The following is a 26,840-nucleotide window of genomic DNA, read 5'->3' on the forward strand; positions in this document are numbered from 1 at the left end:
ACTCCTTGAATGATCAGGTGGCAAAAGGCTGTGGCCCCTCCCATCCCAAACCTGGACCACCAAGGGTGATGCTGTGCTGTGGTGGGTTGCTGAGGGTTCCGTTTGGTCCAAAGCTTCTATTCTCCCAGCTTCCGGTGCTTGTCGGTTGAGCCCCAGCCTCTGAATTCTTTAGGAATTGCTCTTGTTTAAAGAGAGATGCCTCACCTGAAGCTTCACCCCACATTGAATGATGTCAGTGCGAGGTACCTCCTCCTCTTTCTCGCCCCCTCTCAGGTAAAATCTCTTTACACAGTTTCCTTACAGCTTGAGTTCAGGATCCTCTTGCCTCAGCCTCCCAAGAGCTAGAATTACAACAGCTGTATGTAATGGAAGCTTTATCTAAAGCCTCCACTGTGACCATGGCAACCCAGATGTTGCCCCAAAGGTACTCACCTACAACTTTCCAGTGTGCAAGTCTCCCCATCAGGCTGTGTTGCAGAGAACCCAACCCATGTGGTATTCATATTGTGACTTACACGAACGGAAATGGGGGGAAAAACCCAAAACTTTTCACTCCTTAAGTTTCTGCAGTGTTGTGCTTAGCTGCTACCGTAGCATCACTATTACCTCCATTCAGTTGTTCCTATTTTTGTGTGTGTATGTGTGGGTGCATGTATGTGCACTCTATGTACTACGTATGTGGAGGAGACCAGAGGAGAACTTCAGCTTTTGTTCCTTGGATTCTATTCACTTTTTTTTTTTTTTTTTAATGAAGTCACTCATTGGACTGGAATTAATCAAGTATGCAAAGCTAACTGGCCAGTGCTGTGCAGCAGTTTCCTGTGAGACTGAAATAATTCCGTTTTTCAGTGAAGCTCGTTAAGCAGTAAGATAACTCAAAGTAGCTTCAGGAAGTTCCTGAAATGGACTAGATTCACTAGCCCCCCCCCCTCAGAGTAAGCAGTAAAGGGGGTGACAGTCACTCTCAGAGAAGCCAAGATGTAAAGAAGACTCTGAGCAGAAACTAGTTGAGCTGCCTGAAAAAGGTTTAGGCCAGAGTCACTTAGGAAGGACACTCCCCAATGTGTTGAGTTGCCTGTAGGCTGTGTGCTCCAGGTTCCTAGTTTTTGTGAACTGTAACCCCTGTTGGGGTAGGTTTGGATGATGAAATGTCTTTGAGTTATTTCTGCTCCCACAGGGAACCCCTCACCCATACTCCTGTGAGTGACTCCAATAAAATTCATTGGTGCACCAAGTTGGACTTTGGTGGCATCCAATTTTGGTCTGTCATGAGCTCCCTATCTGGGGCGAGTAGAGGTGTGTGTTTTGTCTCCCCAAGAAAAATCCTTTTACACAACAGCCAGCAAACCCTAGGAACCCATCTGTCTCTGCCTCATCAGATCTTGGATTACAACTGCATGCCACAATCCCCACCCTTCTAAAATATTTTTGTTTATTATTTTTATTTTATGTTCATGAGTGCCTGCGTATATGAAAGTGTACCACTTGTGTGCAGTGCCTGCAGAGGTCAGAAAAGGGTGTGGATCCTCTGGAACTGGGGTTACAGAGGGTTGTGAACTGCCATGTAGGTGCTGGGAACTGAACCTGGGTCCTCTGACAGAGCAGCTGTGCCCTTAAGCACCTAGCCATCTTTCTAAGTCCCCTTTAAAAAACAACAACAAACAAACCACTACAAAAAAAACCACAAAAAACAAAAAACAAACAAAAAAAAAACAGGTTCTGGAAATTGGCTTCAGGTCCTTACACTTGCAAGACAAGTGAGAAAAAAACCTTTACTGATGGTACTGTTTCTCCCAGGCCTCCATTCAATTATTGATAGTAAGGAACATACTGACCTGAGAATCAGGTGACCTGAATCCCAGTTCTGTTTCTTCAAGGGACTCATTTACCGACTGAACTTCATTTCTCTTGGCTATTCTTTCATCTGTAAAATGGAGATGGGGGAATCAGGGCATTTGAAAAGGTCTCATCCAACTCAGCAATCTATTATGATCCTTGTTCTGAAAATTTTTTTCTAATTCATGAAGATCTAGCGGCATCCGGTGATGTATTTGCTGCAAATTTCCACCCAAGTGAAAGATTTGGAATGTGACCCTCCATTGTGACCTCTTCCTTGCTTCTTCTAAATCCCGTCTTCTTTCCCTTCTGTCCACACCACCTGGCCTCCATTTCTCCTTGATGCGGTTCATCCGCCAGCCAGAGAGCAGGTCCAGAAAACCTCAGTGTTCTTTGAGCTCAGCTGCCTCTGTATGCTTCCAGCTGAAATCCCATCTGGAGCCAATATGCTGGGCCAACTCCTCCTGTGAAAGCTATCTTTTCCCTTTGTACTCTCAGCCCTGAACCCTAGGGGTAGTTTGGACAGAACTGCCCCCTGAGGTTGAACTTGGTATATTTTTTCTTCCTTAAGGCAGATCTCTTTTGGAATCTAAATGCCCTGGATACCTGTCTCCAGGGACACGATCCTGAGCTCAGCATTGGCTGCATGTCAGGAGGACACAGCCTACCCTCACGGCTCTTATAGCCGAGTGTAGGCATTGCAACTAGACAGTCAGAAATGCTTCATTTAACTGTAATTTGCATTGGTAGATCGAACTTTCATGTCTCCTCAAGATATCTGCAAAGTAACTAAGGCTGATATGCTTATTATTCTCATTATAAGAAAAGTGAAGTTAAATGTGATTATTCTAAGAACACACTGTATTCATTTCTTTTTTCCCCCCATCTCTGTAATAGAATACTTGACAGAAGCAACTTCCAATCATGGAAAAAGGATTCGTTTTGGCTTACAGTTTAAGGTGATATGCTCCATCATGGCAGGGTTAGCATGATGGCCAAGACCGCAGCAATGGGGGCCAGCTCCTATCTTCATACAGTGGTTCTCAGTTTTCCTAATGCTGTGACCCTTTAATACAGTTCCTCATGCTGCCATGATCCCCAACCACAAAATCGTTTCAGTGTGACTTTATAATTGTCATTTGGTTACTGTTATGAATCCTAATGTAACTATCTGATATGATAGGTTGAGAATCATTGTCTTGGTGGCTCAGGAAGCAGAGCACCAGACCAGATCCAGAAGTGGCTATCTGTTCCAAGGCCTGCACTCCACAACTGGCTTCTGATACCCAGGCCACAGTCTTAAAGATCCTACCCCTACACATCTCCACTGACTGGGAAATCAGGTGTTCAAACACAGAAGCCTGTGGGGGCCATTTCCCATGCAAAAGACAGTGACACAAAATAGGGTCACAGTAGGACTTGGAGCATGCTCTTCTGACCTCAAGACTTCTGCTGTGAGCTGGGGCCGTAGCTCCTGAACTCTGGTTTAGGATGCACATGCTCTTGCGGGTCTAGTCGCCGAACCTCAAGACAAAAACAACAAATGCATAGCAATGATCTGAACTTTAAACTTTCCCTTTCGTTAGCCTGACAAACTTGTCAAGATCCATGCCTAGGTCCTCAAGACCATCTCTAGGCTCTCAGGGAATCTAGCTGGAGTCTTGGCATGTAGATGGTTAGTTTGCAAAGCCCTACTCATCTCCCAAACTAGATTCGGGATCTTTTCAGACTAGGATCTATGGGTTTTCTGTGTTTTCAGACAAGCATTTTGTGTTTCATTCTCATTAAGATCATTTACTTGGCTTGTAATAAATGAAGTGTATTTCCCTTTTTATAGTTCCCATAACATGTCGTACTGAGGATAGTAACCAGCCCTGTCATGTGTAGGACACTAGGAAGCTGCCCACGGGTATGATGTTACAAACCCTGAGAAACCTTTTCCTGTTTGTTGTCTCAAATGGCAGCACCCCTTTCAATTCTCTGGAGGTTGGCCTTCATAAAAGTCTTCTCCTAGACTTTCTTCTAAGAGTGGCCCTGGAAAATGAGCTGGTTAAGAGGCTTGGTATAGGGGAGTTGCCCTGAAGGAAGGGGTTGGAGGAGCCACCAGGAGGGAAAAGAAGACATAGAAAGTGGATCTTTGGGATGTGAATGGCCAGTCATCTGGCATGGTAATTGGATGGTATAAATCTTGTTTTTTGGGTAGACTTTTAAATTTGTGTGTGTGTGTGTGTGTGTGTGTGTGTGTGTGTGTGTGTGTACACGCACGTGCGTGCAGTGACTCTGTATCTGTCAGAGGACAACTTGGGGGAATTGGTCCTCTCCTTCCACCATGTGGTTTCTGGAAATCAAACCCAGGGTGTCAGATTTGACAGCAGATGCCATTACCCAGTGAGCCACCTCACTGGCTCTGATACAGCCCTTGAAGCTTCAAGCATCTCCTTTCTGTGTCTTCAGGAGCTGAGTTCAATGATGATAGTCGAGGAATGAGAGGGTTTAAGGGATTTTGCCCCAGTTTTGAAAAACAGCAGCCGAGTTCCAAGGCAGAGGACTGCTCTGACTCCAAAGCTAAATTGGAAGTGGGGCATGGAGTAGCTTGGGAATGCCCTCGCTGCATCTGCCTGTTCCAGGGGCGAGGCTGTGCCACTTCAGCACCGAAGACAGCACCCTGGAGGCTGCCTGTCGCTGTTTACACTGGGGAGTCCTGAATCTTTGAGTCTGTGTCCTTGGCAAACTGTGCCAAGTCGGGAACAGGAGTGTTAAACGAAGGCGCAGCACCCAGCGATCTCACTCAGACTCCTTGGGGTTTTCCCCTCGGGCTTGGAATAAGCATTTGCTTTCTCCAGCCTTTTCTGCCCTATTCTGTCAGGCAGAAGGTAGAATTTTGCAGACTTGCTGCCCTTTCCCCACACCTAGCCTGTTTTTTTAGGTCGAAGCACGCTTTTTCTCCTTGTGGAACACAGGATCTTTGTTTTCTACACAAAGACTGGTGCTGGATCCCAAGGAAAACATAGATGGACACCAGTGTATGGTCGGCAGTTAGATTCCTGAAAGAGCATGCATGGACCATTGGCCAGGAATTTTGTTGACATGATGTCTTGACTCAGTGGGATGTCGCTCCCTACTGAGTAGGAATTCAGGATCAATTAAGTCACAGTGAAAAAGATCTCTAAGATGCTCAGTAAAGACAGTATACATCTATGGAATGCCATCATGGGTGTAGTTCTAATTCTTCACCAACTGGGTCATCTTGAGCAGGTCACTTCACTTCTTTAAGTCTCAGTGGAGCGTACGTTACATACAAATGGGCATTCTTACAGGAGATTAACCTAAGTAGAGTAGGAAATGATAATTAAAACCAGCCCCTACCAAGTCTCTGATGGAACAGAGTCAGTATTTCTGATTCCCCGTCACTGTGGCCTGTCAAGTCCGGCCTGCCACGGATGATACAGACAGTGGTGTCAGGTCGATGGCTGTCCCTGAATGTGAGTTTGGTCCTTTTTGCTTCTTCCACTAATTTAACAAGCTAGGAATACTCATAGTGACATTCTTGGTTTATCGGATAGCCACAGTGCTGTGGGGAAGAGCTAGTGGTTCATCCTCCCACCCTTCTGCACCAGCTGGAGATCTCAGAAAGCTGCAGAAGCCTGAGGAGTTTTTGAAGACTCTCCATTCATCTCCCACTTATCGTCACATCCCTCTCAGGAGGCATTGCCACCACCTCTGTTAGATGAAGGGATCTTCCTTCCAAGCTCTCAGGGGGTGATGTTTGTGTTTAGTCCCCAGGGGGGCGTGAGTCTTAGCATAGGTGGGTACAGACAATGTCCACACAGGCAGGCTGCCCTGCGACAGGAATCTTATTGTGTCTTAGTCAGCTGTGAAATAGTCACTCCCTTTCTTTCCTTAGGGGACCTCAGTTTTGTCCATGTATCTCCCACTTTGTGGAGTCAGATCTCTCTTACCTTTATGTGGGTTCTGAGGAATTGAACTCAGTGTAACAAGCACTTTAACCACTGAGCCATCTCTCTGGCCCAGTAATACTTCCGTCAGATGATCATTTCCCATAGCCATTGCCATTTTGTGGCCACAGCAGCATTGGAAGGTGTTACCTCATTTGGAATAATGAGGCAGAACTAGACTGCCTAGAAGTCCTGTAACAGCTTTAATGAGAGTGTAAGCTACAGAGCCTAAAATTCACCCTTTCTCTCCAAGGTTTCCCGCTAATCACTGAAGTGGACAAGACTGCACCATAGTCAATTGCAGAACATTTCCACTACCTCTCCTATTGTAGAATGAGATACTCTGAGCAAAATAATAAAACAAAACAAAAAAAAGCCGCCATCTTCATTAGGTCAGCTGCATCTTCTTTCAAAGACTGTCACAGAGGGCACAGAAGCAAGGGTGTGGATAGTCACTGGATCCTTGCTTGAGATTCCAGCCATTCCTCTGAGCCATTTGTATGCAATTTTGCCATAACTGACTCCGAGCCTAGGGGAGGTGCTAGAGTACGTAGGGTGGGAAGGCTGAGCCTTGTGCAGAAGTAAGCTGTCATTCATGCTGGGTGAAGACTTTTGGGTGCTGCTGCTTTGGGGTCACCCGTGCTCTGTAAGTCAGCCCAACAGGACTCATTGGTTCTCCAGGAGAACTTTGGTGGAATCATACTTTGTCTTATCATAGGGACCTTAGGAAGACAGGATAGATGTTCTCTGGACATCTTCCCCATCCTAAATCCATTAGCCTCATCCACCCCCGCCCCAATCCCCAAAGCCCCACTTAGGGATCTTTTTTCATTTTGTTTGTTTCTATGTTGTTTGTTTTTTGAGACATGGTTTCTCTGTGTAGCTCTGGCTGTCCTAGAACTCACTCTAGACTAGGCTGGCCTTGAACTCACAGAGATCCGCTTGCCTCTGCCTCCCAAGTGTTGGCATTAAAGGCGTGCACCACTACCACCTGGCTCCACTTAGGGATCTAACTCAGGCCTGTTGGGCTCTGAAGGATTTGTTAAGTGTGAATAACCATAGCCTCAGAGATTAGACTGTTGGTCAGCTCCTTTACGGCTACTGACTTTGGGATGGATTCTCACAAGACTCGTGCATACTTTATTCTTGATATGTGTAATTCTTGGTTGAATCCTCATCAGATGGTATCTACTCTGTTTAAGTGTTTTATTTATTTTTGTGTATGGCATTCATGGGTGTGTGTATGTAGGTTTGTGTGTACTCTGGTGTGCATGTGGAGGTCAGAAGACAACTTCTAGAGTTGGTTTGCCTTCCATCTTGTTTGAGGCAAAAATCTCATTTGTTGTTGTAAGAGCCAGCTTTGGTTGACCTGCAAACTCCTGGAGATCCTCCTGTCTCCATCTCCCCCTAAGATTGCCTTAGGAGAACTGGGGTTTACAGACACATGCTAACATGTCTGGCTTTTCATGGGTTCTGGGGGCCTGAATTCACTTCTTCAGGCTTGTGTGGGACTTGACTTACCCACTGAGCCTTCTCTCCAACCCAATTGTGCTTCCTTTTTTTTTCTTTTTAGTATACTGATCAGGCTAAGAAGCTCTAGAATTACATTCCCAGACTGTTTCTAGGCTGCCTGAGGCTGAGCTTATTGGGAATTTCAAATTAAATTTCCTGTGCAGTTTGGGCGGAGAGTGCTGATTCACAGATGGTCAAGCAGCTCTGTCCTTCTTGGCCCCATCTCTAGACTGGAAGACTAGCTGCTAAATAGCACACTGCCGAAATGAGGTCTCTGTGGTTTCCTATCATGGTGGCATGGGTCAGTCACACTGGACGTTGATATGTGGTCCTGTTAGGGAATGTGCTGCAGGCCTCTCTGCCAATAAGACTTAAGCCGTGTTCCTAAGTCCTAAGAACTAGAATTGTGGAATGCAGAACCAAGTGCTAAGAGTGTTCACAATGCAAGTACTGGTGGTGTATTAAAGCATAAAGGAAAGGTGCTACCCTGGGTTGTCTGGAAGCCCCAAGATGGGGGGGGGATATTGATTAACTTGCCTGAAAGCACATAGCTCTCTCCAGTGGAGGAAGAGCTGAGCTTTGAGCCCAGGTCAATGGATTCAAATGGGCATTTTTCTTTCCACTACATCTGTGGTGGAGTCATCAAGTACCTGTCCATTTGGGCTGGTGGATTGGAACACTGAAAATCAGACAGCTTACAGCAATAGCCATTTATTTATCATGGACGTATCCAGCCTGGGATGTAGCTCAGAGGTACAGTACTTGCCTGTTTATCATGGACGTGGAGGATGAAAAATACCTGCAGATTCCATGTCTGGTGAAGGCTCACTGGCTTACATGATGGCTTTTTACTGGGTCCTCACATTGCAAAGTGGGCAGATGAGCTTTCTGAAGTCTCTTATTTGTATATTTACTTATTTTATTAAATTAAAAAAAGATTTATTATTTTATGTACATGAGTGTTTTGCCTACACATATGTCTGTGGCACCATGTGCATGCCTGGTTCCCAGCCAAGATCAGAGAAGGCATTGGATCCCTTAGAACTGGAGTTCTGGATGGTTGTGAGCTGCCATGTGGGTGCTGGGAATTGAACCTGGATCCTCTCTGCAAGAGCAAGTGCTCTTAACCACTGAGCCAACTTTCCAGTGCCCTATTTACTTGTTTGTGAGATGAGGTCTCATGTAGCCCTGTTAAGCTATCCTTGAATTATCCAAAGATGACATTGATCCTATTCTCCTTCTAAGCGGTGGGATTATTAGGTATGTGTTACCTTACTTGACTCTACTTATTTAGAGATAGGGCCTTACTATGTAACCCAGGCTGGCTTGGAACTTGTGACTCTCCTGCCTTACCTTCCCAAGTGCTCAGATTACAGGCATACTTCACCACACCTGGTTTAGGGACCACTTATAGGAGGGTGCTGATCCCATTGATGAGCAACCCCATGACGGAGTCATTTCCCAAAGGCTTCATATTAAAACACTAAACAAGTGCCACTTGGAGCGTTGTTTGGGTATATGGAAACTGTCCCTCACTGGTAGCAGGGAAGGTAGCCCTGATACCTACAAGTGACTTTAAAGGAGGGTGTTGACGTCTATCTCTTCGGTTTACTTAATCTCATGGGCTTGTTTGCTCCTCCAGATGCTGTGCTGGAGATGGGTTCTGAAGCAGAAATGCCCCCTGTGCTCTAATACTCTATCCTTGTGGCTTATTTATTTTTCCATCTTGTAAATTTGAGGAATCAAACCAAGATTCCCAGTTAAATTCCTATTTACTTTCTAGGCCAAGCAGCAGTTGGAGGGGTATTCAGATATTTAGGTGGAGGTCTCCAGCCTGCGCTGATTCTGTGGGGACCGTCCCTGTCTCTTCTCTGGTCTTTCACGAAGAGAGCCTGTGGAGGAGAATGAGATCATGTCTGCAAAGTGAGCCGAACTCCTTGGAGCGAGAAGCTAATGATCCCAGGGCCTACGAGTGCCATTATCTGTCTCCAATTTCTAATCCTGATTCAAGGGCCAGACTGAGTTTATCTTGCAGAACTGGTCAGCTCTCGAGTCAAAGAGCTGAACTCTCTTCTTTTCCTCTTCTGGGTTTTCAGATGGTGACAAGAGCCCCTACTGCCATGGCAACGGGAACGGTGGAAAACTTAACCCTGAAATGTGGGCTGGAGTTGGCAGCTTTTGTGGCAGGGCCAGTCATCCCCCAGAGGCTCTTCCTCCATTTTGACTTTGCTTACCGAAGCTGGGATTGAAGGGACCCAAACCAGAGGCTCTGGGGGCATGCGGTGCGTTCTTCGTCGGGCGTGAAGAATGGCTCCGATACTCACAGGCTGCATGACGCTCAGCAAGTCACTTAACCTCTCTGAGTCCACATTGTAGGGACGCGACTTAGGCCCTTAGATGAACTTGAGAGTGCTCTATCCATGGGGTCTGTTTGAAGCAAGAAGTCTAGGTTGTCCCCTATCAGCTCGTGCTTGTGAGTTCATCATTCTGTAAGAGTGTGGGCCAGGACAAACACCTGAATCTTAAGTTTTCTTAGGGAAGGGAGATTTTGGGAAAATCAGCCTAAAACTTTCTTTGTAGTAGACATTTCTTCTTAAGATGTGATAATGTAAAGGACCAGGTGTCCAGCTCAGTGGCAGAGTACTGACCTAGCATGCATAAGGCCACGAGTGCAACACTGCAATAAAAAAAATGTTCACACCCGGGCGGTGGTGGCGCACGCCTTTAATCCCAGCACTCGGGAGGCAGGGCCAGGCGCATCTCTGTGAGTTCGAGGCCAGCCTGGGCTACAGAGAGAGTCCTAGGACAGGCACCAAAACTATACAGAGAAACCCTGTCTCAAAAAATCATATAACATTTTTTTTTGAAGGGAAGTAAAGAAAAAAAATAGTGTGATAGCATGGAGAGAAGAAGAAATTTGCAGCAGCCAGCCAGGGAACAGAGAACCAGGCCTCTGCAGGTCTGGCCCACAGATACACTCTGAGTCATTCGCTTCCTCTCTCTGACTTAGGACTTCCACTTTGTCCTGTGGATTTAAAAAGTGGAGGGTTCTTTGAAAAAACAAAACCAAAACCAAAACAAAAGAAAAAAACAAAACAAAACTGAATAAAATGCCTTTCAGAGTCGGGACGAAATTATCTTCACCTGAAAAATGGCTTTCTCTCCAGCTCTCCCAGGACTGACATCCGACAGCCAGTGCCTCCTCGACAGCACGTTCCCAACAGGGCTCCACTGTCTGGGCTCAGGACAGCCCCCGCACTTGTCACCGAGGGGGTTCTGGCGCTAAGACTGGAGAGGGGAGAATCCACAGGGGAGAGAGGGAGAGGAGGGCCTAGAAGCTTAGGCTCAGGTGTCGGTTTCACCTCTGGGTGCTTTTCTGGGCTGGGCCACCAGCCCCTCGCCAGAGCCTCTGTGTCAGAAACGGTGAACGAGGCATTCCAGAGCTCCCTGTGAACTTCAGGAAGGCCACCGCGTTTCCCCCATCACTCTGTCCAAAGAACCAGATCCCAATGACATAAAGCAGGAGGGCTTTATTTGAATTCATTGCTTCAGAGGGTTCAGCCGGTCATCGCCTGGTTCCATATGCTTAGGCAGAACAGCATCCTGGCAGGGACCTATGGTGTAAGAGAGCGAATCACTACTTCATCTGGGAAGTAGAGAGCAAGCCAGGAAGTGACCTGGGATAATATACGTCCAAGCATCTGCCCTCCATGACCAACTTCCTCTACTAGGCCTTACCTCTTAGAGTGGCCATAGCCTTCCTAAATAGTGGCCCCAACTGGGGGCTACACATCCAAACCATGAGCCTGTGGGGACCTTTAATATTCAATTTATAACAAGCTATCGTGTCTCCTGGGGCCCTAATGGCTACCTACATCCATAAAGCAAAAGCATTGGCCCTTCTTGAAGCTGAAGCCTGAGTTACACGTCTGTGTGGCTTCGGGGCTACAGGGTCAAGCATGAGCAGCTTCTGCCTTGGGGCCTTTTCAGGGCCTGCTGGGAGAGAAGGTCAGCCGTGGCTCTCTTCAGAGTCCCTTTGCAAGCTCTCAGTGAGGAGGAGGAGGCTGGGTGGATGGAGGGATTCACAGGCGAAGGTGAAGATAGATTGACAGGATCGTTTCCTTTTCATGGGTGGCGTTATTTGCTTTCTAGAGAAATCTTTATTCCCCACCCAGCAGGGACTTGCTCACATCAGTATACAAAGTACATGCTTTGTGTGTCCTGGGGTTTCCCAGTTTTTCTCTCTTTGTCCTGCCTTTTCTGTAGCTGCTCTTGCTTCTCTTCCTCGTGCCCCCACACCCCCTACCTCTTTGGTTTTTCTCCCCAGGCTGGGCTCTCCCTCAGCTTGCCCTCCCTATCTCTAGGCTCTGCCTAACTCGGGAGGCTGAGTGTTTTGGTCTGCTATGGGCAAACATCAGCCAGACAGAGGCTTAGGAGAGGAAATCCCTGAGGGAGTTCAGTTGGTCTGCAGCTCTGAGTGACAGACTGGGTGGGTTGCCTGTGTGCAGCGGAGGGCAGAGGCAGGAGGCTTCTGGTGCCTTGGTGATGAACTCAGCCTCCAGGCCGGGGATCCCGCTGCAAGACTCAGCTCCTGTGCATTCCCAAAAGGGATCATCAAGGTACAGATGATGACATCATCTTATGTTTCTGAGAGAGAGCCTCACTGCAGCTTAGGATGCTTGTTAGAAGGGAGTAAGAATGTGTTTGGAAGAGCTTTGCTGAACTGCAGTGGAATATGACTCTGGGTGCAGGGTGGGAAGTCATGGTTGGGCTGAGGAGGCAGGCTCAGCCTGCAAGCCTGCAGGAATGTGCGTTGTGGGAGAAGGCTAGGTATGCTGCTCACGTAAGGGAAAGCAGAGCGATCAGTCCCATCAGAGCTCTGTGCTGGCCCAGGATTAGAACAGCCCTTTTTTTTCCTGGGCTAGAGTAATTTAAATGTAATGGATGGGATATGCAAATATTCCAGTTAACGACTGAGGAGAGAGGACACAGTTCAAGGACATGCATATGTGTGGAATGGGGCTTCAGCTGCACGTGTAGCATCTGGTGCCCTGACACTCCAGGTAGCACCTGGGATGCTAAAGTCAGAGGGATGAGGGTGGAAGAACTGGAGTGTGGTGAGGATGCTAAGGTGTGACTGGATGCCGGAATGTGGCTGGGATGCTGGGGTGTGGCTATGACGTTCATGAGAGCATCTTCTGTCTGAAGGATGATTCCTGGTGGATGATCACTAGACTTGTCATAGCTCCTCAGTAAATTGAGTGCATTTTTACATTCTGTTGAGGCAGAAGAACTTTAGTCAAGCTTATTTATCATTTGTATCAAGTGTTACCTCTCTGTGCTCTGTACCCATTTTCCACTGGCTTATTTGTGCTTTTCGTTGGATTCTTGGGGGACCTTAGTATCTCATACATCATAACTTTTATTAAATTGCTGCAATAATTGTTACAAATCATGGCTGATTTGAGCTTCTTTGATATATATAATCTTTGAGGTACAGTTGGTACACAATAAACTTCCCATAGTTATGACATTCAATTTTATGGGTTTACGAATATACACACCAATGAAAGCATCACAATCAACTAACATATTCATGTCCCCCAAAGACCCCTGAACCTCCTGGTCATCTCTTCTCTGTTGTACCCTCACTGAAGCAATCTATGATCTTTCTGATACCATAACTCAGCTTACATTTTCCAAGTTTTCCTAAGTAAAGCTGTACAGTATGCACTCCTCTTTTTAAGATATGACTTCTTTACTCAACACTCAATGTAAGATTTTGGACTTTATCTACATTGTTCCTTGATTCCATGGTGCATATTCTTTGTTGCTGAGTATGGATTTGTTACCATTCGGTTAGTCATTTCCCCAATGGTGGGCATTGTCTCCAGTTTGTGGTTATTAAAAAATAAACCTGCTGCAAAGTTTTTGGCCATGGAATTTTGGTAGTAGAATTCGAAAAAAAATAAAAGCATGTTTTAGACAGAGATGAACAGGGTCACAGAGAAGGAAGGGCCAGGGCATGGACAGGGGACAGTGAAAGACAGAGTGTTAATATGGAGGGAAATGAGGAAAGACAGAGCTGACTGGAGATGTATTTCAGAGAGGCTAGAATTTATGCATGAGGAGCCATGACAGTTCTTTATTAAGGTGCAGAGGACATGGTAAAATTTTCAGTCCTTCATATTGACATCCCTTCAGTTCATATTGAATGACCAAAGTTCACACTGATGTCCCTTGGTTCACACAGAATGAGTAGTGTTCACACTGACATCCTTTAGTTTATACAGACTGAGCAGCATTCACACTGATGTACCCTTGGTTCATACAGACTGAGCAGCACTCACACTGACGTCCCCTCCGTTCATACAGACTGAGCAGTGTTCACTCTTGCATCCCTTCAGTTTATACAGAATGAGCAGCATTCATTCAGACATTCCCTCTGCTCGTACTTACTGAATGAGCAGTTTGCTTTCAACCTTGCATTAGGAAACATCCCCTTAAGCTTGGCACTAGGAGCTGATGAGCAGTTCAATCCCCACTGCTGCAAAATAAATTTGAAAAATGAAAAACATAGATTTTTTATGAATAACCTCTAGTTTTGAGTCAGGCATGGCGGCACTAGCCACTCAGGAAAGGCTAAGGCAGGAGGATCTTAAGTTCAGGACCAGCCCGGGCAACTTAGTGAGACGTCTATCTCAAAATAAAAAGCAAAAGGATGTCTGGGAATCTAGCCTGTGGTAGAACACTTGGTCAGCAAGTGTGAGGCTTTTGGTTCAATCCCCACTGCTGCAAAATAAATTTAAAAAAATGAAGCTTTAGTTTCACAGTAATTTCCACTAAAAATTGAGACTGTGTTAGCATGGGAAGATACAACATCACAAATGAAATATTTCCTCTTATAGACACCATCATGTGGTAACAGGACAGGACCCAGGGTAGACAGTTGTTGGGGGATGTGCAGGTAATTAAGAAGTCAGCCTGCCTGCACTGAGGGGCACAGCCAGTTGGAGATAACCCCTCAAATGCCCCAACCCCTTTCTCATCATTGCCATGGGTTAATCCCAGATGGAAGCCTCCATGTGGTCCAGGCAAGTAGACAGGCCTGCTGAGCGGGCCAACGTGTGGGCACATTTGCTCCCTTCATCTGCCCTCTGTCCTCCATCCTGATTCATATACTTCAGGATCATCGGTACCCTCTGACTTAGATTTGACCAACAGGAGGCACCACCAGGGGGAGTGACAGGGTCTTTATTTCCCTGCTGGCTGCTGCAGCCTGGACCAAAGGACCAAAAAGGACCAAAGGACCAAAGGCCACACAGCTCTTCCTATTAGAAAACTCTACCACCTTCAAATGCTATTTCCTTGGGTTCTAGCAACCAGTAGATTCCCACGTCCCTTTAGATCCAGGGATGGTAATGAGTCCCTGATAATGGCAGCCCTGGGCACCACACCATTCCTGGCTATTTTTTCTAATTTTGCTGATGGCTTTATGAATTGTCTCTTTGTGTCTGTCCTTGGTGACCTGGTTTGTATTCCATCAGTTTCTTACCAGGACTGACTGTTACAAATAGACTAGGTCCTTCCTTGCAAGAGAGAGGAAGGCTGTATTTCAGGGAAAGATCTGTTAGCACAATTTCTTCTAGCATGTTCCAGCAGAAAGGAACACAGGCTGCATTACAGCTGCATCAGCTAGTGACCCTAGCACAGCTAAATGAGTCACTGGTTTTAGACTTGTTATAGCTTCTCTTTTAACAGGTTGTTCCATCTCCAATTCCTAGTCCACTTTTATTAATTAGGCTGCTGAGCGCATCATCTTACACCCCACTCCTGCCCCTGTTCCCCAGATTCCTTGCCTGGGGTGGGTGTTTTCTAAGGTTCTTGGCAAAGTTGCACAATTTGTAGACTTTTCTCGTGATTCTTAGTTCTCTTTAATCAATGGCAGGGTTGGGAAAGAGCTGATATCCCACCACTGTTAGAGGCTGGTGGTTCGTTATGAGGCCAGGCACCTGGAGATATGCAAAATGCAACATGAATTATAACATTAAAGACAGCCAGGCAGTGGTGGCGCATGCCTTTAATCCCAGCACTCAGGAGACAGAGGCAGGTGGGTCTCTGTGAGTTCAAGGCCAGCCTGGTCTACAGAGCTAGATCCAGGACAGCGGAGGCTATCAAGGACATTTGAACAACACAAGTGTAATCAGAAGTAAGCTGTTCAGGAGGTCGCGGCACTGGTGTGTGGGTTCATGTGGATCAGTGGAAAGAAAACTCAGAGGCACCTTAAGAATGAATTTAGCCTTTCTCGGCTGCAGGGGGATCCAGTCTCTTAAGGACTGAAACACTTTCCCTTTGCCGAGGGCATTTTTATTTTTCTCTATATTTACAGTTTAGTCAGTTGATTTCCACATGTTCAAAACAACCTGAAAGAAGCTCCCAAAAATACAATGCCAAGTACAAATTCCTCGATTCATCAGGTACACAGTTTTCCGGGTTTCCTGAACCAAGTTTTGCATAGGCCTTTGTATCCTTGGGAGACTCTGAGACAAGATTCACCTAGGGAGAAAAGAGAAACAAAAGGTGTCTGCTACACAAAAGATGGATTAGGGCTAGGTGCTACTCTCTGGAGCCAGGCCAGGTGTAGCCCAGTGGGAGCACAGCCACATTTGAACAAGATGAATGTAATCAGAAGTGAGCTGTTCAGGAGGTACCTACTGAATGCATGCTCTGGGTCAGGCAGTGTTCTAGGAGCCAGGGGGAGGACTTCACACTGGGGCTATTTCCTGCCTCATGCTATTCTTATTATGCTGCTATTAATAGGAATAATGAGGTATAACTGGCATATTAATGCATTGAAAATCTGCTGTCTAATTAAGTAATTAAATCAGTGACTGCTTAGCACACACAGTGGGGATGTATTGGTCTTGGTGAAGTCAGCACTGAGGAATGCTGGTATTTTGGTGGAGGTCATTGAAAGCTCTGTCACACACAGTGTAGCGTGTGTCAGACAATATGGTTTGTGTGTGAATGTGAAGGGTCCAGAGAGTACCATAGGACAAGCTGGTCTTCAGAGCCTGGCTGTGCCTGTCACTGTATGTGAGCTCTGGTGAGCTTGGGGACCTCTCTGTGCCTTAGCTTTCTGGCTTGTCAGCTGTAATGCCTGCATCATGTTCTTCTAGGGTCCATGCTTGCTCTCTGCGTGACAGCTGCTTAGGAGCGGCCCTTGGTGACCCTTGATGTCCTCCCTTGACTTAGTGATTTTAAGACTTTATTTTAAATTGTGCCTACATGTGTGTCTATCTGTGGGCATGGACACATGAGTGCAGGTACCTGTGGAGGCCGGAAGAGGGTGTTGGAGCCCCTGGATCTGGAGTTACCGGTGGTTGTGAGCCACCTGGTGTGGATGCTGGGAACAGAACTCAGGTCCTCTGCCAGAGCAGCAAGCATACTTTATGGCTGAGTCATATCTCCAGTCCGGACTCTGTCTTTGCTCACTCTGTCTCCCCTCTGACAGACAGCAAGCATCTCCAGGGCAGCTCTCTGCCTCTCCTGGGGATAAACAGAGGTACTTGATGGAGCAACAACTGAGAAACAACACAGCTGGGAGCATTTCTGTGGCTTAGGTGGCGGGGCTGACCCTCTGCACAGGAGCTGCTGTCCAGCTCTGTAGTTGAGCAAATAGAAGGGTAGAGGGCACCGAGTAAGCCAGCTTAGGGGCACAGAGATAGTAGGAAGCAGCGTCAGGTACTGGAGATGAGCAGTAATAGGAATGTACATGATGCTACAATTAAAAATGCCTGGAAATGGTTAACCAAAACAAGCAGAGTCAAGAATCGAACCTATCCGGAACTGCATTGTTCTGTCTCTCAGAGGTGCTTAATAAAGTTCTATATTGTGGCTATCAAATCGGGGTGCTGGGAGTCGGGTAAGGAAGGCTATACAGCTCCTTGATTCTCCAAACTAGGGAGGAATGCAACTTTTTCACCTTTTTTTTATAAAGTTTAGTTTTGTTTTAATGCATTTATTTGTTTATTTAGTTTTCTGAGATAGGGTCTCTCTCTCACGTAGCCCAGACTGGCCTCAAACTTGCTATGTAACCAAGGATGACCAGTAAGTCTTGATTTTCCTGCCTCTACCTCCCGTGTGGTAAGACGCCATGAACCACGACATCCCATTTTATGTGGTGCTGGGAATCAAATCCTGACTCGTGTGGTAAACAAGCACTCTACCAGCTGAGCTACATCCGCAACCTCTGAAGTCCTTAAAACAATTAAAAGTTAAAAATATGTTTGTTTATTTATTTATTTCCTTTCCTTTCTTTTTTTTTTTTTGAGATAGGATCTCACTATGTAGCCATGACTGGCCTGGAGATCATTATCTAGATCAGGCTGGACTTGAACACATGTAAGTCTGCCTGCCTCTGCCTCCCAAGTGTTGGGATTAAAGGTGTGTGCCGCCACCATACTGGCTATTTAATTTTATTGGTGTGTGTGTGCCTATTTGAGTTTGTGTGCATTATGGCATGCAGATACCCACTGAGGCCAGAGGGTATTGCATCCCTTGGGAACTGGTATTGTAGGCAGTTATGAGGTGCCAGATTTAGGTGCTGGGAACTGAACGTGGGTCTTTTGCAAGAGCAGTAAGTGCTTTCTATCCATTGAGCTCTCTCTCCAGCTCCCTTTAAAAATAATTTTTAAAGTAATATGTAGTGATGTGTTCACTCTTTTTTCCTTTTTAAAAATAAGTTTTAAGTTAGAATGCCAAGTTAATTACCTACCAATAGCTCCTCAGATAGGGGTGGGACTCTGTGCATACCTTTCCACTCCATGATGGGATTTTGTCTGACTTGAGGTTTCCCAAGTCTTGTATACACTGTCACAATTTTTTTGTTGTTGTTTTTGTGTTTCAAGATAAGAGTTTCTCTGTGTAGTCCTGGCTGTCCTGGAACTCGCTCTGTAGATAAGGCTGACCTGGAATTCAGAGATCTGCCTACATCTGCCTCCCAAGTGCTGGGATTAAAGGCATGTGCCACCACCACTCTGCTACAATTCTTAACATAAGAAGTTAAGATGGTGGCCAGCTGAAGAGGATACTGAGTGTCTTACTTAGGGTTCCTATTGCTGCAATGAAACACCATGACCGAAAAGAAAGTTGGGGGAGAAGGAGCCTATTTGGCTTACTCAAACCGGGCAAGAACCTGGGGATAGGAGCTGATGCAGAGGTCATGGAGGGGTGCTACTTACTGACTTGTTCCTCATGGCTTGCTCAGCCTGCTTTCTTATAGAACCCAGGACCACCAGCCCAGGGGTAGCACTACCCACATTGACGGGCTCTTCTCCATTAATCACAAATTAAGAAAATGCCTTATAGCCGGATCTTATGAAGGCATTTTCTCAACTGAGGTTCCCTCCTTTCAGGTGACTCTAGCTTGTGTCAAGTTGACATCAGATTAGGCAGCACACCGGTAAATGCTACCCAGACTCATCTTTAACTGGGACTCTTGGCTGTGGATGGCTTAGCGCTCCTTCTGGCTGAGACTTGTTCTTGGCAACAGGGAAGTGCCTCATCTAAAATTCCATCCCTTTCTTTTCTCCCTTGGTGTGGCATCCGGTGATGGGCTTATAGAAGAATACCAAGCCAGGTGTCCCTGTCTCACTTTGGGGCAATTCTGAAGTGCCATAACAGTCCCAGAAAGCCAGGTCTCGGTCTCAGTTGCCTCCACACCCTGAACCTGTTCCCACCTTATTTCATTCTTGGTGACATCACAGCACAAAAACAGACAACGACTATATTAAATTTCCAGGAAGGTGGAGTTCACCTAAGCAATGAGTACTTCCATGAGACAAACCTACTTTTCTGAGTCTCTTGTACAAAATGGCTCAGCCCTGGACTTAGGGGGCAAGGAATAAAGTTCAAGTCGATGTGTGCACTACCATGATGTATATGTTTGTGATTCAAATATCAAAACTGCTCTGGGGTGAGTAGGTCAGGGTTCCAGATTCTGCTCAGGCTTCTCCCAGTTGCCTAGCCTCACCCACCCTCTTGTTCTGGCTGTCTGATCATCAAAGGACCCCAGCTGCTCTTCGGCCACCCATCTCCTAATACTGCCATCTGTCTCATCTCCCCTACTGAGGGCTAGACTTTGGCAAGGCCACCAGGTCGTCTGCTGTGGTGGCAGCAACAACAGCTCCAGTGTCTGTGGGTGACCTGCACATGCCCTAGGCACAGAATTTGGTTTCTCCAGGGCTTCCTGGAGGAGCTGGACAGCATACTCTGGATGTGCAGAGGGTTATAGTGTCCCATGGGGTGATCGGTGATGCATGAGAGAGAAGACATGGAGGATCCAGCAAAAGCCTGGCTCTGTTTGGCCCCGCTCTGCCACTCTGGGCTGCCTAAAGTACAGAGGTAGTGTGTGAACTCTGACAGCCAGTTCTGGTTAACGAAATGATGCAGATCAAATGACTTAGAAATAAGAGGCACTGTGTGTGTGTGTGCGCGTGTGTGCGTGTGCGTGTGCGTGTGTGTGTGTGTGTGTGTGTGTGTGTGTGTGTGTGTGTACACAAGTGTGAGTACAGTGTGTTGGGGTATACATGTGTACATTTGCAGGTAGAGGGCAAAGGGCAACCTTGGATGTTGTTTCTGAGGTACCATCCACCTTTTTATTTATTTATTTTTTTTTAATAAATTAGGGGCTGGAGAGATGGCTCAGCTAGGCTGGTTAGCTACTGAACCCCAGGGATCCTTCTGTCTCCACCTCTTCAGTGCTAGGGTTACAGGTGGGCACCATCACACCCACCTTTCTTACCTGGGTCCTCAGGAATCAAGCTTAGGTCCTCACCACCTAAGCCATCTCCTCAGGCCTCAGACACTTCTTTGTAGTGCTGGAGACCTGGGAGTCCTACATCACAGTCCTACAGTGTGTCTGAGATGGGCCTCATATGCTTTTCAAGTTAAGCTATGTGTGCTTACGTGTTTTTAAATTGGAAATTTACTTGGCATGTTATCTGCCATTGCTTTGCGTTGGAGCAGGGAAGGACACCACAGTCTTCATCGGCCATGCTTCCCTGGATGTGAATTGCTTCTAGGTCTTTTTGGAGTTAGATTTATTTCCTTGTGGGCACAAACTATCTAAAAACTTCAGACCTCAAAAGCTGAGACTTGTGGAAGACACTAGAATGAGAAGTGGTGTTTTTTGGTGCTGAGGACAGATTCCAGGACCTCACGCCAGCCCAGTGAAGGAGTTTCACTTAGATGGTATTAGAGAGAAAATTGGTTACCCATTGTGTATCTTTTTTTTTTTTCTGAGACAGGGTTTCTCTGTGTAGCTTTGCACCTTTCCTGGAACTCACTCTGTAGACCAGGCTGGCCTCGCACTCACAGAGATCCACCCTCCTCTGCCTCTCGAGTGCTGGGATTAAAGGCATGCGCCACCACCACCGCCCAGCCCCATTGTGTATCTTGCATTGAGTTTCAATGAAGTAATCAACAGGGATTTGCCTTACAAGCTATAAAGATCTCTGTGACTTGTAGTTGACTGAAGAAGGGTTGTCAGTGGAGGAGTCTCTTTCCGTGAACAGTTGAGCCTTGTGCAGGGGAGAAGAATTCTGGTTTAATTAATTAATATGATTTATTTCATTTTTATTAAGCATGTATATCTGTGTATGTATGCATATGTGTGTGTTTGTATGTGCGTGTGTGTGTGTGTGTGTGTGTGTGTGTGTGTGTGTGTGTGACATGTGTATGAGTACCTTCAGAGGCTATCAGAGGGTATCAGATCTCCTGGAGCTGGAGTTACAGGTGGTTGTGAGCTACCTAATGTGGATGCTAGGAACTGAACTTGGGTCCTCCAGAAGAGCATCAAGTGAGTACTCTTAACCACTGAGGCATCTCTCCAGCCCTCTACCTTTTATTTCCCATTCATCCCTACCCTAAGGCTCTGGTGCTATCGCCAGACATAGACTGGAGCCCATGCCAAAATGAAGGGAGAAACATCTGGTTATTCTAATCAATTCAATAAAAACATGCTTATAAATGCATCCAAAGATTCGGAACACAGACGACAAGATAAATGACTTCAATGACTGGCTGAATTTTCTTACTCCACAGATAAGGCTGCGTGGGTTGTATGGATGCTTCTTATGAGGGCAAAGGTCACGCAGCAAAGAGAGAATCTAATCAGGCTTAAGGCTTGGCTCTCCAGCCTTAGGCAAGTCTGTGATCTGAGAGGGGTCTCTGAGGCTGTGGATAGAAGCAGGGGATCCAGACAGGACAGAGGGAGCTCATCCGGTTTCATTTTTCAGGGTACTGTCCAGGGAGCTCCTTCTGCATGTCCTTGTCCTCCAGCTCTTCCCAGCTCCATTTTAATGTCATGGGTGATGGATCACTTCCTGAGGGATGCCTCTTCCTTAATGCATCCATTTTCTGTCCTCAGGGGACTGCCCTTCCTCATGCTTTTCCCTGGATGGCTCCATCTGGGCCAAGACACTGGACCCACACCACCCTAGGGGCTCTCAGCTTAGCAGGAGTCCCACCAATTACTTCCCTTTCCCAGAATCACTTTACAGGCTGAGATCCAAGACAGGCCCAGAGGACAAGGCAGCAAGGAGGAAGTTCAGGAAGCAAGCTGGACTGGTGAGGGGAAGAATGAGAAAGTGTGTGTGTGTGTGTGTGTGTGTGTATACACATGCCCATGCATGTGGAGGCCAGAGGATTTTGCTTACAAAAGACATGTTATGTGATTATGTTACTCTCCTATTATTTTTAAAAGTATATATTAAACATTTAAAATTAGATTTATTTATCTCATTGTATGTATGAATGAATGCTTTGCCTGCATTTCTATATATGTACTGCATATGTGCTTGGTGCCCACAGAGGTCAGAAGAAGGCATCAGGTCCCCTGGAACTGGAGTTACAGATGGTTGTGAACTACTATGTGGGTGCTGGGAATGGAACGCACGTCCTCTGAAAGAGAAACAAGTGCTCTTAACCACTGAGCCAATCTCTCCCACTCTCCTGTTCAAAGTCTTATGACAAAGGCTAGGAAATCTAGATATGCTTCCAACCTCCTTTATAGCTAAAAGTAGTCATCTGACAGCCCTAGCTAGGGAGATCTAGTTGGGATTTTCAAGGAAGGCCTGTGTTCCTAATAGATTCGGCGATGTTATAAAGTTACTTCTGCTTTGTCTTTCTTGAGTGTGCATGTGACATCTGGAGCAGAGTCAGCCATCCTGAGACCGTTCTATCACAACCCAACAGGCTAGAGATGGAAGAATCGAAGCTAAGAAGACTTAGACTTTCTGGTGTCCTCATGGAGGTCTAAAGCAGCACAGACAGCCACACATGCTCAGGCGCCTAACTCTCTAAAATGAAGTAATGTGGACGTCCTGGGAGGGGGTGGGCAAAGGATGAGAGCCTGATTTCTGCCTGGTTCCAAGGTCCTGTGAAAGGAGTGTCTGGGCAGATAGAGAAAACGAGCCCGCTATGAGCTGTCCGCCAGCGTGGTGCTGATCTGCATATTCTTTCCAGGGACAACTGAGGAGCCTGGGAGCTGTCCTTGCTACTGCCCAAGTGAATGCCTGCTGCTCACCTAGGCATCCACCAGGGGTGGTCAAGGATATGTGCTTGCATGGGTGTGTTTCTCAAAATAAGATATGACTGCCATTCCAGGGGCTCACCTTTAATTGGGACAACCCCTGGGCTTTGGCTTTCCAAAGCCTCCACTAACAAAGAATGGAATATGCTGGGGAGGGAAGTTGGGGTTCTTATGGGGTCTGGGGTCAGGTAAAAGATCATAAATTCTTTCCTATCCCCTTTAGTCCTGGGGGGCACTGGCCCAGGGAATGTGGGATACAGAAGGGGGGGGGTCTGAAGACTAGGCTATCTGGTTTGATGCTGATTTTTCAACCCCTGAAGCTTCTCAAGGATGGTTCCATTAGGAACCATGGTCTGTGACATGTTCCTCAGGCCATTTTTGACAGCGTGGGGCTTTGTTTTGCTTTTCTGAGAAGCACAAGAATTGGGCCTCCCCCCACCCCTTATCTTTTATTTCCTGTTCTGTCTTGTTACCACTGTGACATTTGGGACAGGGCATATTTCAATACTTTGCTTCCCATCACTCAGTTAACACACAACCCTAAGCATTTTTACCCCTGATAGTTACTACCGAGAAATTGACATGGGAAAAAAAGGAAAACAAAACCCAAACGTAGGTCAGTTGCTAAGTTACGTGGACTCTTAAAAGCTTTGGTGAAATAGCTGGTGTTGATCTTGGTTGCAATCTAAACAGAACTCCTGGCTCCACTTAACCCCTTTCTGACCCTTCCATAAGCTCATCTGTTGGCTTCTCAATCATCCTCTGATTTCTTTGCTGATTCACTGGCCTGATGCATTTGAATCTTCCACTTTTCTAAGACCTTCCAAGAGACCTGACAGGGGGAAAGAGCTGGGTGAGGCTGGCAGCACAAAGGAGAGGATTACCTCTACCTGTGTGGAAACTCCTCTTTACCCTATCCTCCAAATCCTACACCATTCAGGAAGTCCTTTTTGAAAAGACCTCTGTGTCCACCACCTTGTATGGGTCATGGCAGTATTAAATAATATCCCTGAGATCTAATAGTATTTTTTAGCTTCTCAACTTATTTAAATTGAGACTTGCTTTGCATATTTGGAATTTCTTTGACATATCAAACTATATCATTTATCTCCACCTATCTAATTTTTTAAATTTTGAGACAGGATGTGGTTATATGGCCCAGGATGGACCCAAACTCATGATTGTCCTGGCTGCCCTTTGGATAGTAGGCTTTCAGGCAGGTGCCATCACTCTGACTTTCTCCTCCATCTTCCTATGCCATGCAAACCCTTTCATTTTTATTTAATTTATTAATTTATTTATTTATTTATTTATTTATTTATTTATTTTTGGTTCTCTGTGTAGCTTTGTGCCTTTCCTAGAACTCGCTTTGGAGACCAGGCTGGCCTCACACTCACAGAGATCCACCTGCCTCTGCCTACCGAGTGCTGGGATTAAAGGCTTGTGCCACCACCGCCCGGCTTCACTTTTATTTTTTATGATTGTTTACATGTGTATGTGGGCACACATGTGTGTTGGTATGCACATGAAAAGGCCAGAGACAACTTTGGGTCTCATCTTTAGGGAAGCCAACTGTTTAATTTGAAACAGGGCCTCTCATTGTCTTGGAGTTCACCAATTTGGTTAGACTAGCTGGCCAGTGAGCACCAGGAATCCTACTGACTGTGTCTCCATAGCTCTGGGATTATAAGTATGTGCCACCATACATGGAATTAAAAAAATTGTGTGTGGGTGCTTTACCTGCATGTATGTATGTACCTGCATGTATGCTTGGTGCCTGTAGAGGCCAGAAGAGATCTTCTGGGCCTAGAGCTACAGATGGTTGTGAGCTGCCATGTGAGTGCTAGGAAATGAACCCCAGTTATCTGGAAGAGCAGCAAGTATTCCTAACCACTGAATTATCTCTCCAGCTTGATGCCATATATTTTCACATGTGTTCTAGGGATTGAACTCAGGTCTTACAGATACTCTATTGACTAAGACATCCATGTAGCCCCCATGTAAACTCCATATAAAGGCAAAGGAGAAATTCTCAACCCTCTACCCCAAATAGTACTGGAGACTCAGTCATTGTTGAAAGAATGGACAATTGCTTTGGTATTCAGACTTGGGCTATAAGGAGGGTGTACTCTATTTTTCGGACAAGTGTGATAATCCTAAATGACTATTGGGGATTAGAGCCTGCTCACTCTCCATCTCCTCACCCTGTATACCTTCTTAGAGATTCTATGCCAGGTTTTCACTTGATAGGTCTTTTTATTTTGGAGTCCATGACTTATACTCGATTACTTAAAGACAGTCTAAGCAGTTATGCCTCTGGATTCAGCTTTGATTGCCTTTTCCTACCTCCCTTTCGAAATTACCTAGCTTTCTCCATCTTTCAATTTCCCATCTGGACTCCATCTTTTCTGGGAATGCATTCCAGGAAACACAGCACAGAGGCTGTCTGCTTTTGGCAGTGAGAGTCAAGATATGCAGGATTATTCAATTAACACTAAATTACTCATGTCTTCCATGGCTTCCCACTAGAATGCCTCTCTAGCTAGTTAAGAACTCGCAGATGCCCCACAGGTAATTGAATTACTAGCATTTCAAAAACACTGCAGCTATCAGCACTTGGAATTAAAAAAAAAAATCCTTGACAGTCTTATACATTCACATAATGAATTTTTGTCCTTTGGCATTTATTTATTACTATCATCGTGAATGTGTGCATGTGGGGATCAGAGGACAACTTTGAGGAGTCAGTTCTTACCTTCCACCCTGTTGAGGCAGGGTCCCTCCATCTTGTTTTTGTGGTGCTGCACCCTTGAGGTGAGTTGGCTCCCGAGCTGGGAAATTCTCCTGCCTCTGCTTTCCATCTTGAAGAAGTAGTGTTGGGGCTGCAGACACCTGCCACCATGTCTGGTTATTTTTTTTCTGTGAGCTCTAAGGATTGGATTTAAGTCTGAGGCATCTCGCTAGCCCCAAATTTTGGTCTTTGTCACCTGCTAACCTATTTCACCCCCTTCCTTCTCCCACCGAAACTGTTATTCCAGTAAGTCCTCCTGTGCCCCCTCTCCGCCGTGAGCCACTGAGTTTAATTAGGGTTGTGTGAGCATGGGTGGAGGGCTATTTACTGGAATGCCATCAACTTATCTGTGGCTACACTGCTGAAGGAACCCCGCCCTCCACTGCACAAGCAGCCATTAACTACCTACAGTCCCTCAGGGAGGCATGTGGCCTAATGAACCCCCTTTCCATCCATGATGCATCTTAGCACTAGAGATCTTCAAGGTAGGCTAGGGAAGAATTTAATCATGATTCAAGCAATATCTCTCCATTTTGGCCACTTATCTTTTTGAGTTCATTTTTTTTTACATTTATGAATATGTGTGTGTGTGTGTGTGTGTGTGTGTGTGTGTGTGTGTGTGTGTGTGTGTATGTGTATGTGTGTGAACATGTGTGTATATGCATGCATGCCACAATGTACTCATGGAGGTCAGAGGACAACTTACAGAAGTCAGTTCTCTCTTACCATATGGGATCTGGGAATCAAACTCAGATCCTCAGTCTTGGCAGTAAGCACTTTTCCATCTGAGCATCTTGCTGGCTCCAGTTACTCATTGCACTACGGGCTGGTTTTGTGTGTCAACTTGACACAAGCTGGAGTCATCAGAGAAGAAGGAGCCTCAGTTGAGGAAATGCTTTCCTGGGATCCAGCTGGAAGGCATTTTCTCAGTTAGTGCTCAATGGCGGAGGGCCCAGCCCATGGTGGGTGGTGCCATCCATGGGCTAATAGTCCTGGGTTCTATAAGAAAGCAGGCTGAGCAAGCCATGAGGAGCAAGCATCTCTCCATGGCCCCTGCATCAGCTTCTGCCTCCAGGTTCCTGCCCTGTTTGATTTTCTGTCCCGACTTCCTTCAGTGATAAACAGCAATGTTGAAGTGTAAGCCAAACAA

At 46.1% G+C, this 26,840-nt stretch overlaps 1 long non-coding RNA gene across 1 annotated transcript in view; it reads left to right on the top strand.

Moving 5' to 3' along the window:
* The first annotated feature begins 11,592 nt into the window (after nt 1–11,592).
* The window catches only part of LOC128107267 (uncharacterized), an 80,134-nt gene continuing 64,886 nt past the window's right edge, over nt 11,593–26,840 (top strand). The window contains exon 1 of the long non-coding RNA XR_008217028.1: nt 11,593–11,923. This is a non-coding gene — a long non-coding RNA (uncharacterized LOC128107267). The remainder of the gene's footprint in view (nt 11,924–26,840) is intronic.

Source organism: Peromyscus californicus, unplaced genomic scaffold (assembly GCF_007827085.1).
Source record: "Peromyscus californicus insignis strain IS unplaced genomic scaffold, ASM782708v3 Scaffold_12__1_contigs__length_115047231, whole genome shotgun sequence".
Taxonomy (NCBI): domain Eukaryota; kingdom Metazoa; phylum Chordata; class Mammalia; order Rodentia; family Cricetidae; genus Peromyscus; species Peromyscus californicus.